The following is a 13,001-nucleotide window of genomic DNA, read 5'->3' on the forward strand; positions in this document are numbered from 1 at the left end:
ATGTTTGTTTGAAGCTATAACTCTTTTGTCACCCCTAAATTATTCGAATGTGGTAGACCATTCAATGACAACTTTCGTACACGTCACCATGCCACGTCAACAAAAACGGCCACGTCAGCAAAAAAAAACCTTAACCGACTTAGTGCAAAGTTAACAACCTGGTGCCATAAAACGTAAAAAGATGATGACTTATTTGATTTTTTTTTCATTTTTCCAATTAGATATCTATTTTTCAAAATTTTAAGGTCTTCACAAGTGATCTAGGGGATGAATGGGATTAAGGTTAATGGTCTATTTTTCAAAATATGGAGTGACTTTATAATGGATGTGGAAATGGGTTGTTGGATATATATGTTAGTAAGTGTTTGTTAGCTCATAAATATATAAAAAACCATCACTTATTATATTAATCGATGTCGTGTATGACGGGTTTTCTTAGGAAGGTTTGGCTGGCATATCTTGTTCATATGCATGCCCCTTTTCTATTTATAGAGACCTTTCTTTGGATGTGAATTTTTGATACTAACACGAAAACACGACATATACCTAACATGAAATTCAGGTTTATTTAAGTATAAAGGGTTCGGGCCAATCTCGGATCAAACTCGCAAACATGTTTAACTAAACGGGTTGTGTTTGTGTCAAAAATTTTCTATTAAATTTATTTCTTTTTATTTTCAATAAGTTAAATTTGTCGGGTCTTTTCTACCAAAACTTTAAAACTAAAAAAATTGATATAATTTTTTAAAATAAAATGTAACTCTTTTATGTTTGTTTGAAGTTATAACTCTTTTGTCACCTCTAAACTATTCGAATGCGGTAGAACATTCAATGACAACTTTCGTACAATGTAAAAAATGATGACTTATTTGATTTGTTTTTTTTATTTTTCCAATTAGGTATCTATAAAAGAGAATTGGGTTACGTTATGTGTTTAGAACTATACCTTTTATACACTTTCTTTTTCTTTTATTAATTAACATTCAATTAGAATTATTGTTACTAGTTTTTTTCTACGCCGCGTGTTACTGCGAAACCGAGCAAATGCTAATATAAACAAACGTGATTTGAAAATAAAGTATTTTTTTAGAAACCAAACCATTACAACGGTTATGTTTATTATCGTATCGTTTTATGTTACTCTATATTTTGAGTACAACTTCATTTTTAACAAAACTTATAACGGAATGTCAGTGAAAAATTAATCACAACAACGTACTTAAGTTTTTATATAAAAAGTTATAAACGTAAATTATTAAAGAGGTATCAAATTAATCGATAAATTAATACATGTTTAAAAAAGGAAAAAAATATTAGAAATTGGTAAAGGAAATATATTGTTTTTTTAAATGGAAAAAGAACTAAAAATATTTTATTAAAACTATATATATAATAATAATAAACTATTATAATATGTTAAATAAAAGAATAAAGAAGCTATATATTATTGTAAAAATAAGTTTACTATTAATTATCTTTTAAAAGTATATATAATATAATATAATAATAGAAGAAAATATATTAAATGAAATAATAAAAAAAGTTATATATCATTATAGAAATAAAGTTACTATTTATCGTCCTTCATCAACAATACATATAAGGTCGTAGGGTATCGGAGGGCGCCACTCCGCCCCCTCACCCCCTATAGCGCCCCCGAGGCGCCACCACCCATAATAACAGAGTTAAACCGGGGTGCCATGGGACTCTCGCCAGCATGTTAACGACGAATTGTTGAGTTGATCTAGGTAAGTTAGTCAAATTTGAACGTTGGCCAACGTTCAGATTTAAAAAAAAAGGTTTTTTTTTTTTAATTCAAATATATATACAAACCTATCTCAAAGTAAAACACACACCAATCACAAAAAAAAACACATAAATTCTACCCAATCATTTTTAAGAATGTCATCCGATTCGTCGAGCTCTTCGTCCGACGGTGTTCTTGACGATATGATTATCGCAAACTAAAAGATTGTATTTCAAGAAAAATCAAGAGTCAGCAAGAAAATATATGGAGCGGGCTTTGAGTGTGTTATTTTAATTTTGACATTATATTTTTTATTTAAATATCCCCGTGGTGTTCCTATATAATACCTTATATTATCATTTGTATTTCATGTTAATAAAAAAAGAAAAAAATTAAAAGTTGAAGAAAATAAACAATAAAAGTTGTACGATACCGTTGTTGTTCGTAGGGTACCCGTGATCAGAGATGAGCAAATGGTACCGGGTAGCAGTATCAGAGCCAGGGCCGGACCGGTGGTGCCAGGTCCTGCGGGGACGCTGGACCCCTTAAGGGGGGTGGATTGTGATATCCCACATCGGTTGTGAAGGGGAACAAAGGCTGCCTTATAAGGGGCTGGATGCATTCACCATCATGATGCGTTTTTAAAACCATGAGGGGCAGACGCTGAGGGCGTGCTGGCTGCCAAAGCAGACAATTTCATGGTGCGGTTACGCTGGGCTGTTACAGATGGTATCAGAGCCACTGGTTATAGTAAACTAGGTTTTAAAACGTTTTTATAAAACCAGACTATAACCGAACACTTTCGAAATCGACCATGACACTCAGCTCTAGATTGCAAGGTTCGCCTCCCATCTATTTATTGTCTAGTATATCTAGTATACACTTATGTATGATGTTGCATGCGATTGCACACACTTTGTTGTTTAGACTAAATTCATGTGTATTTACCTGAGTTATGTGATCGATAGAGTCACAATGCGATATCCCGTTAAAATTTCATGGTTTACGTTCGTGGTGTTTTGTCTTGTTGCGAGAACATGAGGAACCTTTTAGCATGAGTTGGGAGGAGCTGAGATAAACATGCAAATCCCATTACTATTATGGGTGCACACATAATAATAATGTGGGGTGCATGTGAGTCCCAGTGAGCCTTAACGAGTGTGAAAGGGGTTCCGCTCTATTGATTGATGTAAACTCAGTAGTTTGTAGAAGTTATTGTGAGATTTGACTCCTACCTTATCTCGACCCTTAACCTTTTCCCTTTTCCTCATATAGAATCATGAGCGGACGAGACCATGGGCGTGGTCACATTGCGATGACTCAGGCTGAGTTGATAAACCTTATTAACACCCGTGTGGTTGATGTGCGTGAAGTGTGTTATCTTTTAGGTATATATTTTAAGCCCTTTTACACTTTTTTTAGCCATGTTTTAAATTTATAAAACACGATATTTACTAACACTAAACACACATATGGGCTAGTGCACCCATCGTGGACGTAGTATAGTGTTGGTAAGATACCGAGGTCGTCCAAGGACACAAGAGCTTTTAGTACCGGTTTATCCTCAACGTCTAATTAAATAAAAAATGTTAGAAAAAAGGTTTTTAAACTAGAAAAATAAAACTAACTAAAATGCTGAAAATAAAAATAAAAGTAAAACAGGTAGACAAGATGAATCACTTGGATCCGACTCGTGTGCAGTGTAACCTTTGATTATTTTCGCACTTTTTCACTTGTTAAGAGATTATCTTAGTTATTGTAGTAGGCCCCTCTTTTGAAGGCGACGTTACCCTCAACCCAGTAGTTTGAGTCAGCAAGGATACAATCCTAAAGGGTCGGATTATTGAAAGATAATTAATTAAGTTATTAATGCATAATGTGGTAGGCCCCTCTTTTGAAGGCGATGTTACCCTCAGCTAAGTAGTCTGAGTCAGCAGGGATACAATCCTAAGTAGCTGGGTTAAAGTTTTAATAGTAGTTTAACTTGTGAGGGGATCAAAGAGTTTGGACCCCCGCCATCCAATACCGGTAGGTATTGAAGGAGGTCCTACTAAATTTGACCCAGGTCCTTTGCAGGATCTATACACTGAACAATGGCAAGACTCTTACCAAACCGTTCCCTTAACCCCCGACCATGTAGCCAACATACCTTTATATAGACCGTGGAGATATGAATGGTGAAAATCTTTTATTTTATATAGACAGTAAAATAATGCCAAGACACCACGGACAAACGATAAGGAAGAATCACTTTCAACATAAGAAACTAGTAATTAAAGTCCTTAATACAAAACCAATTAAAAAGTGCAAAAGATTAAAAATAAAAAGTATTACACTAGACACTTGTCTTCATCAAGTGATGTAAGAGACTTAGGCAAACATGGCCTTTAATTGTCAAGAACTCTTACGATCAATCTTGGATCCCGAGACGACTCACACACTCTATGATGGACAATGGATGATGGTGGTGGATGATGGTGTTGTGATGGTGGTGGGTGGTGGATGAAGTGTGAGAGAGGTGGTGTGCCAAGGGATGAGTTGCAAGAGCTCCAAGCACTTCTATTTATAGGCTGAACAGTAGCTCGGGCACGGCCCCATGTCCATTGGGCACGGCCCCATGTCCAACTTTGTCTCTGTCTTCATTAATTGTAATTCGCAATACAATAAATGCGCCTGCAGGAGGTTTGACCACGCCCCCGTGTCCACCGGGCACGGCCCCGTGGTGAGCAGTGGAAGCTTCTATGAATTTGTCTTTTCTGCTGACACTTGGGCACGGCCCCGTGCTCGCTGAGCACGGGGCATGTTCAGCCTGCTGCCTTCTTGTTTCTGCTTGGGAAGATGTTATCGGGGGATCGGGCATGCCACGTTTGTTCCTTTTCTTGTATTTATGTTAGATTTAGCTGCCTTTTTGCTTCTTTTGTTCATTTGAGCAATCCTGAAAATACAAAAGGAAGAGAAAAGCATACTTTTTCCAACATTAGTACTAAAAAAGGGTTAGTTTTATGCCATATTTGATGTAATTTATATGTTGCATTTGGTGCACATCAGTGGCCGAGGCTATGGAGCCATCCAAGCCGGTACGATATGTGCCAAATACTCTGTATTCTTGTGTTGCATACACAACTCTTACCCTTGTGTTGTATTTCCTTTCGTCCATTTGGTCAGCAAGCGAATCAGAACCAAAACCATCCGCCTGCTTACACGTTTAAGACGTTCATGGATTGTAAACCACAGACGTTCAATGGGACTGAAGGGGCTGTGGGGTTACTTTATTGGTTTGAGAAGGCTGAGTCGGTGTTCGCTATGTGTAACTGTCCTGAGGGGGACCGTGTGTAGTATGCTACATGCACTTTGGAGGACGGTGCCTTAACTTGGTGGAATGCCCTGGTGCAAATGTTGGGCATCGAAATAGCTAATGCAACGACATGGGATGGCTTTAAGGAGTTGATGCGGGAGGGGTATTGTCCTCATGCTGAGATTCAGAAGCTCGAGAACGAGTACTACGATTTGAAGATGAAAGGGTCCGAGATCGAGGCTTACACGAAACGATCTCATGAACAAGCAAATATGTGCCCTAACTTGTCTCGACCTCCGCCTCGAAGAATTGAGTTGTACATCAAAGACCTGGCACCAGCAGTAAAGAGTTTGGTCACTGCTGCAAACCTTAACAATCTGCCCCAGATCATCCCTTTAGCACACAAGATTACTGACCAAGAGGTCGAACGTGGCTCATTGCCGCAACGTGTTTATGCTACTACCCCTGCTGCTACAGCTACCACACCTGCTAGTGATAACAAGCGAAAATGGAACGATGCTGACAAAGCAACCAGTGCCAGTCAATCTCAGAAAAGGCCTGACAACAGCAATAACCGTAGTTTCATTCAGTCGTCCTCAGTTAACCAAGGCCAGGGAAGCAATCAGAGTCAAGGCACCTACGTTGGTAAGAAGCCAAAGTGCAACAAGTATGGTTATCATCATCATGGACTGTGTGTCTGGGCTTGCCATAGGTGCGATAAGGTGGGCCATGTGGCCAAAGACTGTAGAGCTCCGTACCCAAAGCAGCAGCAGTAGCAGAATCAGCAGCATCAGCAACAACAAAGGCAACAACCCCATCAGAACCAAGGCAATAGGAAGGGGTATTTCAAGTGTGGGGATGAGGGCCACATCAAGCGGGATTGCCCTCAACTGAACCAAAACGCCAATGATAACAACAATCGTCAGAATAACAACAACAATGCTGGGAACAACAATAACGACAATAATGGGGGTAATGGTGCTCGTGGCACGGTATTTACGATTGGTGCTGGTGATGCTAGGAACGATGGCAATGTCGTGACTGGTACGTTTTCTGTGAACAATCTTTTTGCTTCTGTGTTATTTGATTCCGGTGCCGATTGGAGTTTTGTGTTCTTAGAGTTCAGTCGACGATTAGGGTTAACCCCCACCCCTCTAGAAGCTAAGCATGTAGTAGAATTAGCCGATGGTAAGATAATTGAAGCCTCACACGTTCTTGTGGGATGTAAACTAGATCTTGTGGGTCAAGTGTTTGAGATTGACCTCCTTCCTGTTAGCCTCGGTAGTTTTGACATAGTGGTTGGTATGGATTGGTTGTCTAAGTATCAAGCTGAAATTCTCTGTAAAGAGAAGATCGTACATATTCCTCTCCCCAGTGGAGAATTTCTATCAGTTCAGGGGCATCGCAGTGGTGCGATGGTTGGTATTATCTCAGCTATGCAAGCGCAGAAGTGTCTACCAAAGGGGTATCCTGCTATTCTAGCACTTGTTACAGATACTCCGACTGAAGAAAGAAAGATCGAAGACCTGCCAGTTGTTCGTGAATTTCCTGAGGAACTACCTGGTTTACCTCCTCACCACCAAGTGGAATTTCAGATTGATCTTGCACCAGGAGCAGCTCCGATTGCTCGTGCTCCTTATCGTCTTGCACCAGGAGAGTTGTAGGAGTTGTCTAATCAACTACAAGAGTTATTGGACAGGGCCTTTATTCGACCCAGTTCTTCCCCTTGGGGACCCCTAGTTCTGTTCGTAAAGAAGAAAGACGGGTCCTTTTACATATGCATAGATTATCGAGAACTTAACAAGGTGACAGTTAATAATCGTTATCCTCTGCCACGTACCGATGACTTATTTGACCAGTTGCAATGGCCCAGTTTTTACTCGAGATCAACTTGAGATCGGGCTATCATCAGATGAGAGTCCAAGAGGAGGATGTTCCGAAAACGGCTTTTTGAACGTGGTATAAGCATTATGAGTTTTTAGTTATGCCGTTTGGGTTGACGAACGCGCCAGCGGTCTTCATGGACCTCATGAACCATGTATGCAAACCGTATCTCGACGACTTCGTTATCGTGTTCATCGACGACATTCTAATCTAGTCAAAGAGCAAGGAAGATCACGAGCGACACCTGCGTCTTATTTTGGAACTTCTGAGGAAGGAGCAGCTCTACGCGAAGTTCTGTAAGTGTGACTTCTGGATTCGAGAGGTACACTTCCTTGGCCACATTGTTAATGAATCAGGGATACACGTGGATCCTGCTAAGATTGATGGTATCAGGGATTGGGCGGCACCAAAGACTCCTTCAGAAGTGCGACAATTTCTTGGTCTCGCTGGGTACCATAGCAAGTTTATTAAGGACTTTTCGAAGATCGCCCAACCTCTTACCTCATTACACAGAAAGGCGTTGTATACTCGCGGGGAACGAAGTGTAACACCTCGTAAAATCACGTCCAATGAGGTATTGACACGTGTAATAAACCCTAATGAAGTCAAACAGTGAAATTTAGGGACTAAATTTTTTGAAAAATCGAAAACTTGATTTTGAAAGGACTGGAAGTGTTAGCATACCTAAAATAAGTTTCTAAATAACCTCTCATGATGGTGATATTCACAAATGTGCCACTTGATGATAAAGTGTAGCCGTTTGCGTAATTAATTGAAAGTTTGCGCAATGAAGGGTTAAAAACGTCAACATGTTAATTCTTACCTCTGAGTGACCTTTTAACCAACCGGGAGCTTCATGATATTTAATTATACTCTCGGGAATGCCAAGTAATGGCCAACTAAGGTTTTTATGCCTATAAGTAAAGTTACGCGCAACTTTGCAAGTTAGAGGGGCTAAAAGTGTCAATATGTATAAATATACCTCTGAATGACCTTTTGGTGGACCCGAAGCATCGTGATGTTTAACAATACCTTCAAGAATGCCTAATATGGATTAGATGAGGCTTCAATGCAATTAAAGGATGAGATGCGCAAGTTTGCGCAATAGAGGGGCCTAAAGCGTCAACTTTTGAATCTACGCCATTCGGTGACCATTTAAGTGAACGAGAGCATAGTAATATTTAATTATATGCTTGGGAATGCCTATTATGGGCCATGGAAGGCTTGGATGTCATTAAATAGCATTCCGCGCTACTTTGCGCAATTAAGGGACTAATTGTGTCAAACTGCAAAAGGAGGTCGAATCGTATGGTAACGAACCTTCCGGAATATGTTAATAAGTTAATCATACCCTATTTACCCTTTTTATAGCTTAGATATAGGCCTAGAGGTGTTCGGTGCGCAAAAATAAACTTTTATGTCATGCAGGGACTAAAAGTGTCAAAAAGTGCACAAGTTTGCACTTTTGCGCATATCTCGCATTCTGAATATTCCCGGACACCCAAAAATTTATGTAAGCACAAAAATATTTTATTTTAGTGTGTGGCATGATAAAATTCCACTCGTCGCGTAATTTGGATCGTTTTTAGCGTACGTCCGTGTTTCGTCGTAATTAGCCGAACAACGGGACCGTACGACCAAACGAACCGGCATCCGAGATGTTTTCGAACATATTTGAAGTTCCCTATACTTTAACTTCATTTTAGAGCTTTGAAATAAGGTTAACGGGGCTTAAACGTGTCAAAAAATGCATTGAAAACCAAGTTTGGGGGTGCAGGGGCCTGTTTTGCCATTTTTGAAAGTTGCTGACCTGCAAGGCCCTTACGGTCCGTATGGACCTTTGCTTACGGTCCGTAAGGCATCCCCAGACCAGCAAAATCTGTTTCCAGCTATTTCCAGCTCATTCCAGCTCTTGCAAACGGTTTTTGATCAATCTATGGGCCAATTTTGATGGTTTTCAAGTGCCCCTTGTATTTGTAAACCATGTGCCCACATGGATGGTTGAGATTGAAGCTCGGTTTTCGATAAACGATCCTAACGGTTCTCAAAAACCTATAAATACCCCCCCTTGTTTTGGGTTTCACTTGCACCTTCCCTCCATTCTAAATTCTCTGCATTCTTTGAGGGTCTTGAGCTTCTTGAGAACCTCTTTCAAGTCCTTTGGACTCTTGTAAGTGATTCCTTCTTGCTTAGTTTAGTTAATTAGCGTTTTAAACCGAAAAGTCAAGTGTTATTGATAAACGCTTTGACTTTTAAACGGTTAAGCTATGGTTCGCAACGAACATGGCTACGTGACCGTAATTAGGTAGGTAATTAACCCTCAAAAGGGCGCCTCCTAATTACCACGTTTACTTAGTTTAATTGTCGGGTCAAATGAAAGTCAAACGGGTTATTTCTAAATGAAATGCATAACTATTAAATTAAAATCATAAAATCAGTTTTTGCCACTTTAACAACTTGGTAAATATTAGTTGAACATGTCTAAGCATGTTCAATCCGTAAATTCTAAGTATAGGCCGGTTCGGAGCCGTAAGTCGCGAAAGTTGACTTTTGCTTTGACTTTCAGTTCTGACCCAAATTAGACTTATTTAGATATGCCTTAGGATTCCTTTAGGATCATGTTATAGGTTAGTGTAACCCTCTGAGGTTATACAACCTGAATCCTTTGTTATCCTATTCATTTGCAAATTTCCGTTATATGCTGAATTGTTGACCGTTATGCCCTTTTGACCTTAAAACAATATTTTTGAAAATGTGAGAGGATAGAAACCTTCACTACTGAATTATAAACTTGTCCATAAAATTTGACATCAGTTTGAGGTCTAGATTAGGAGTTATGCTCAATAGCGTAATTAGAAGCTTCTTTAGTAATTAAATAGCGTAAATTGCATATAGCCTATCTAAACCCAAATTTTTTATACAAAACTTTGTACCTACTGTATTAAAATAATATTTTGGGATTTTTAGAAATTTTTATTTAATTTTAGGTTGAGCATAACTTAGTGTTCTAAGCTTAATTCGGCTAATGCCGGTTTTGCCCTTTTGGGTTATAAAATGAGTTTTATAAATCCGATTGACCCCAAACCTTTTCCTGCTGATCTAATATGTTAAATAAATTATTTTAAGCCTTCTGGAATTTTCAAAATATCAGCTTTCTATATAAAACCCGGAAATGGCTCCAAATTGCCTTTTAAGCGTTTTTAACGCATAAGTATGTGCTAGAACCTATTTAAGCATATGAGGTTGAAACCTACTGATGTATTCAGTAAAATTTTATATTTTAAACAGTAGGAGAATATCTTAAGATCAGAATTCCAGTATTGACCTTTTAAGCATATGTGAAATTACCAAAACGCCCCTACGGAGTCTAGGAGGATTAAGATTGATAAATTTCACATAAGGACTTATACCCTACTGTTATAACTTAGTAAATTAAGTATATTTACTGATTTAATCAGACCTGTAACTCAGGTGATTATTTAAACCCTTTTACACCCTTTAAAATGACCAAAATGCCCTTTTGAGGCATAAATTGGGTTTAATACCATTTGGGGCATAATGGAAGGTATCATTCTGATATCACAACATGTTTAAGGCATATTAACTTAGGAAACTTGTATATGACTCTTATGGTTACTCGTTACGCACTTTATGCGTTCGGATCGGCATAGGTAACTAGTTTACCCATTATAGCCGAAACGGGTCAAACCATATCATTTCGGTCTCAAAATCCAGAATGTGATTAAGTTACCCATATTAAACAAGTATGCAAGCTTGTTGGGTCAAAACCACATTCTAAGACGGTCTTCGCCTTATCGTGCGCTTAAACCGTAATCTTCATTTAAGAACTAACCGGTCTAGGCTTAGGCCAAATTAAAAGACCCGTTAGGATTCTAATAGGTTATTAAAAACCTTCGTTCCAGATTTAGGAGCCCAGTAAAAGCTATCTGTACTTGCTTGGTGGTATACGGCTGGGATTAAATTTATATTTAGCTCAGGTAAATACTTTTAACTTATTTTCCCTTATATGGGCTTGGGGGTACGGTATATAAAATACCGCTTGGTCGGGCAATTGACCCTAACTCATTAGTAGTTGGGTATTATCAATGTGACCCGTTTGAAAACTGGTTTTGTTTGTTTTACGCCTTTGGGAGCTTAATGACCATGTCCCGGATATCCTTGGCATCATTTTAAGAAATGGCCACGACCTTGACACCCGGGTGTAGGCGTACACCCGGTAATCTGTCCATATTTATTAAGGTATAAACGTTGGCTTCCCGCCGCGGATTTATACTGAGTGGTGTGTCACTTAATCTTAAACCCGGCACGACCCGGGCGACTGAACGCATAACGAACATGTAATTCTTTTACAAGTTTAACTTTGATTAATTATTCCCAAGTTATAAAAAGTTTTGTGCCTTGTGCATTCAAATCAATTTTTAAAATGTTTTCAAAATGAGTCAGTTAAATTGTATTTACCAGTGAAAACTGACGTATTTTCCCAAAAAGACTAAGTGCAGGTACTACGCGTAATAGGCTGGTTACTCCTAGCATCAAATAGAAGTCTCGCAAGCTTAGATGCCTGAAGTCTGTTGAACAATGTTTCATTTATCTTTGATCCGCCTGTGGATCCTTTACTTTCCGTTTGTAATACTTTGATATTACTTTATATCGGATTGTAATATAATCATCTTTTGCTTCCGCTGTGCATTTTAAATTGTGTTGTTTGACTATGATGATATCAACTACGTCACGATACTCCCCACCGGTGACACGTGGAAAATTTGGGGTGTGACAGGTTGGTATCAGAGCCAACATTGAGTGAATTAAAGCCTTTTGTGTTTAATCTCAATGACACAATAGCACATTCCTTAACCTTCTGAGTCTAGACTTAACATAGGAATACCCTCATCTCTATTCGGAGAATTTCTGTTTTTAAATCTATATATTCTAATATGTCGCCAAACAAAGAAGCCATAATGGAGATTCTCCCCATTCGAAGCCTAGGAATGCTGAGCTTTGTACTGCGACCAGGATGAACATGCAACCAAGGAGAAAACATTCAGAAATAAAATGAAGAAGAAACTCCTATTGCTAAAAGACCGTTTCCTTAGAAGTCCTTATAAGGACATATTTATCTTTCAGTCCTTTTGAGGACAACATTATTCCTTAGAAGTCCCGTTTAGGGCAACCATGTACCTGTATAAATTTTAATGGGATGGTTAGATTTAAAGTAACGTTCCTATTATAAGATCTACCATTATTATAAGATGGCAAAATCTAAGAAGGACAAGACCTAGCTCATGTGTCATTTAAGACAGGGCCAAGATGGTAGTTCCACAATTAGATTCAGATCCTTGATAACATCTCAATTTAGGATTGTTCTGCGTTAAATATTAAAAGAATCTTAAAGGTAAAACCTAGCCTATATGTCACTACAGACATGGCCAAGACGGTAAAACCTATCTAAAAGATTCCAATCCATGTTACCATCTGTGAGTATGTTAACATTATTGGCAAACTGTGAATCGTTAAAGTCACACAGGCCGTATGTTAACAGTATTGGCAAACTGTGAATCGTTAAAGTCACACAGGTCGTATGTTAACATTTTTGGCAAATTGTGAATCGTTAAAGTCACACAGGCCGTATGTTAACATTTTTGGAAAATTGTGAATCGTTAAAGTCACACAGGCCATATGTTAACACTTATGACAAACTGTGAAGCGATAAAATCACATAGGTCATCATTTAATTGGGTGATTTAAATTCCCTTAATTATATAACCGCCCTTAAGGGCGAAGTGCCTGCGGGCAATAATTAAATGTCCTCTGGGACTAAAGTTAGTGGTAGCCTACGACTCCCTGTCAATAAAAGGTGACGAACTGTGGTTCAAACCTAAATACCTCAATTCTGTAAAAATCCTGATTATAAATTAAACTTGTCTATGTGACTAGGCTTTTTGTGCCATAGTTATATTTTAAATAAATTTAGGATAATTATAATGAAAGTCCTGAATAAAATAAATATCATTCCTTTCCTGCCAGTATTTATATTAAAAAGAGTCTCAAGGGTAT

Source organism: Helianthus annuus, chromosome 10 (assembly GCF_002127325.2).
Source record: "Helianthus annuus cultivar XRQ/B chromosome 10, HanXRQr2.0-SUNRISE, whole genome shotgun sequence".
In the NCBI taxonomy this organism is placed as follows: domain Eukaryota; kingdom Viridiplantae; phylum Streptophyta; class Magnoliopsida; order Asterales; family Asteraceae; genus Helianthus; species Helianthus annuus.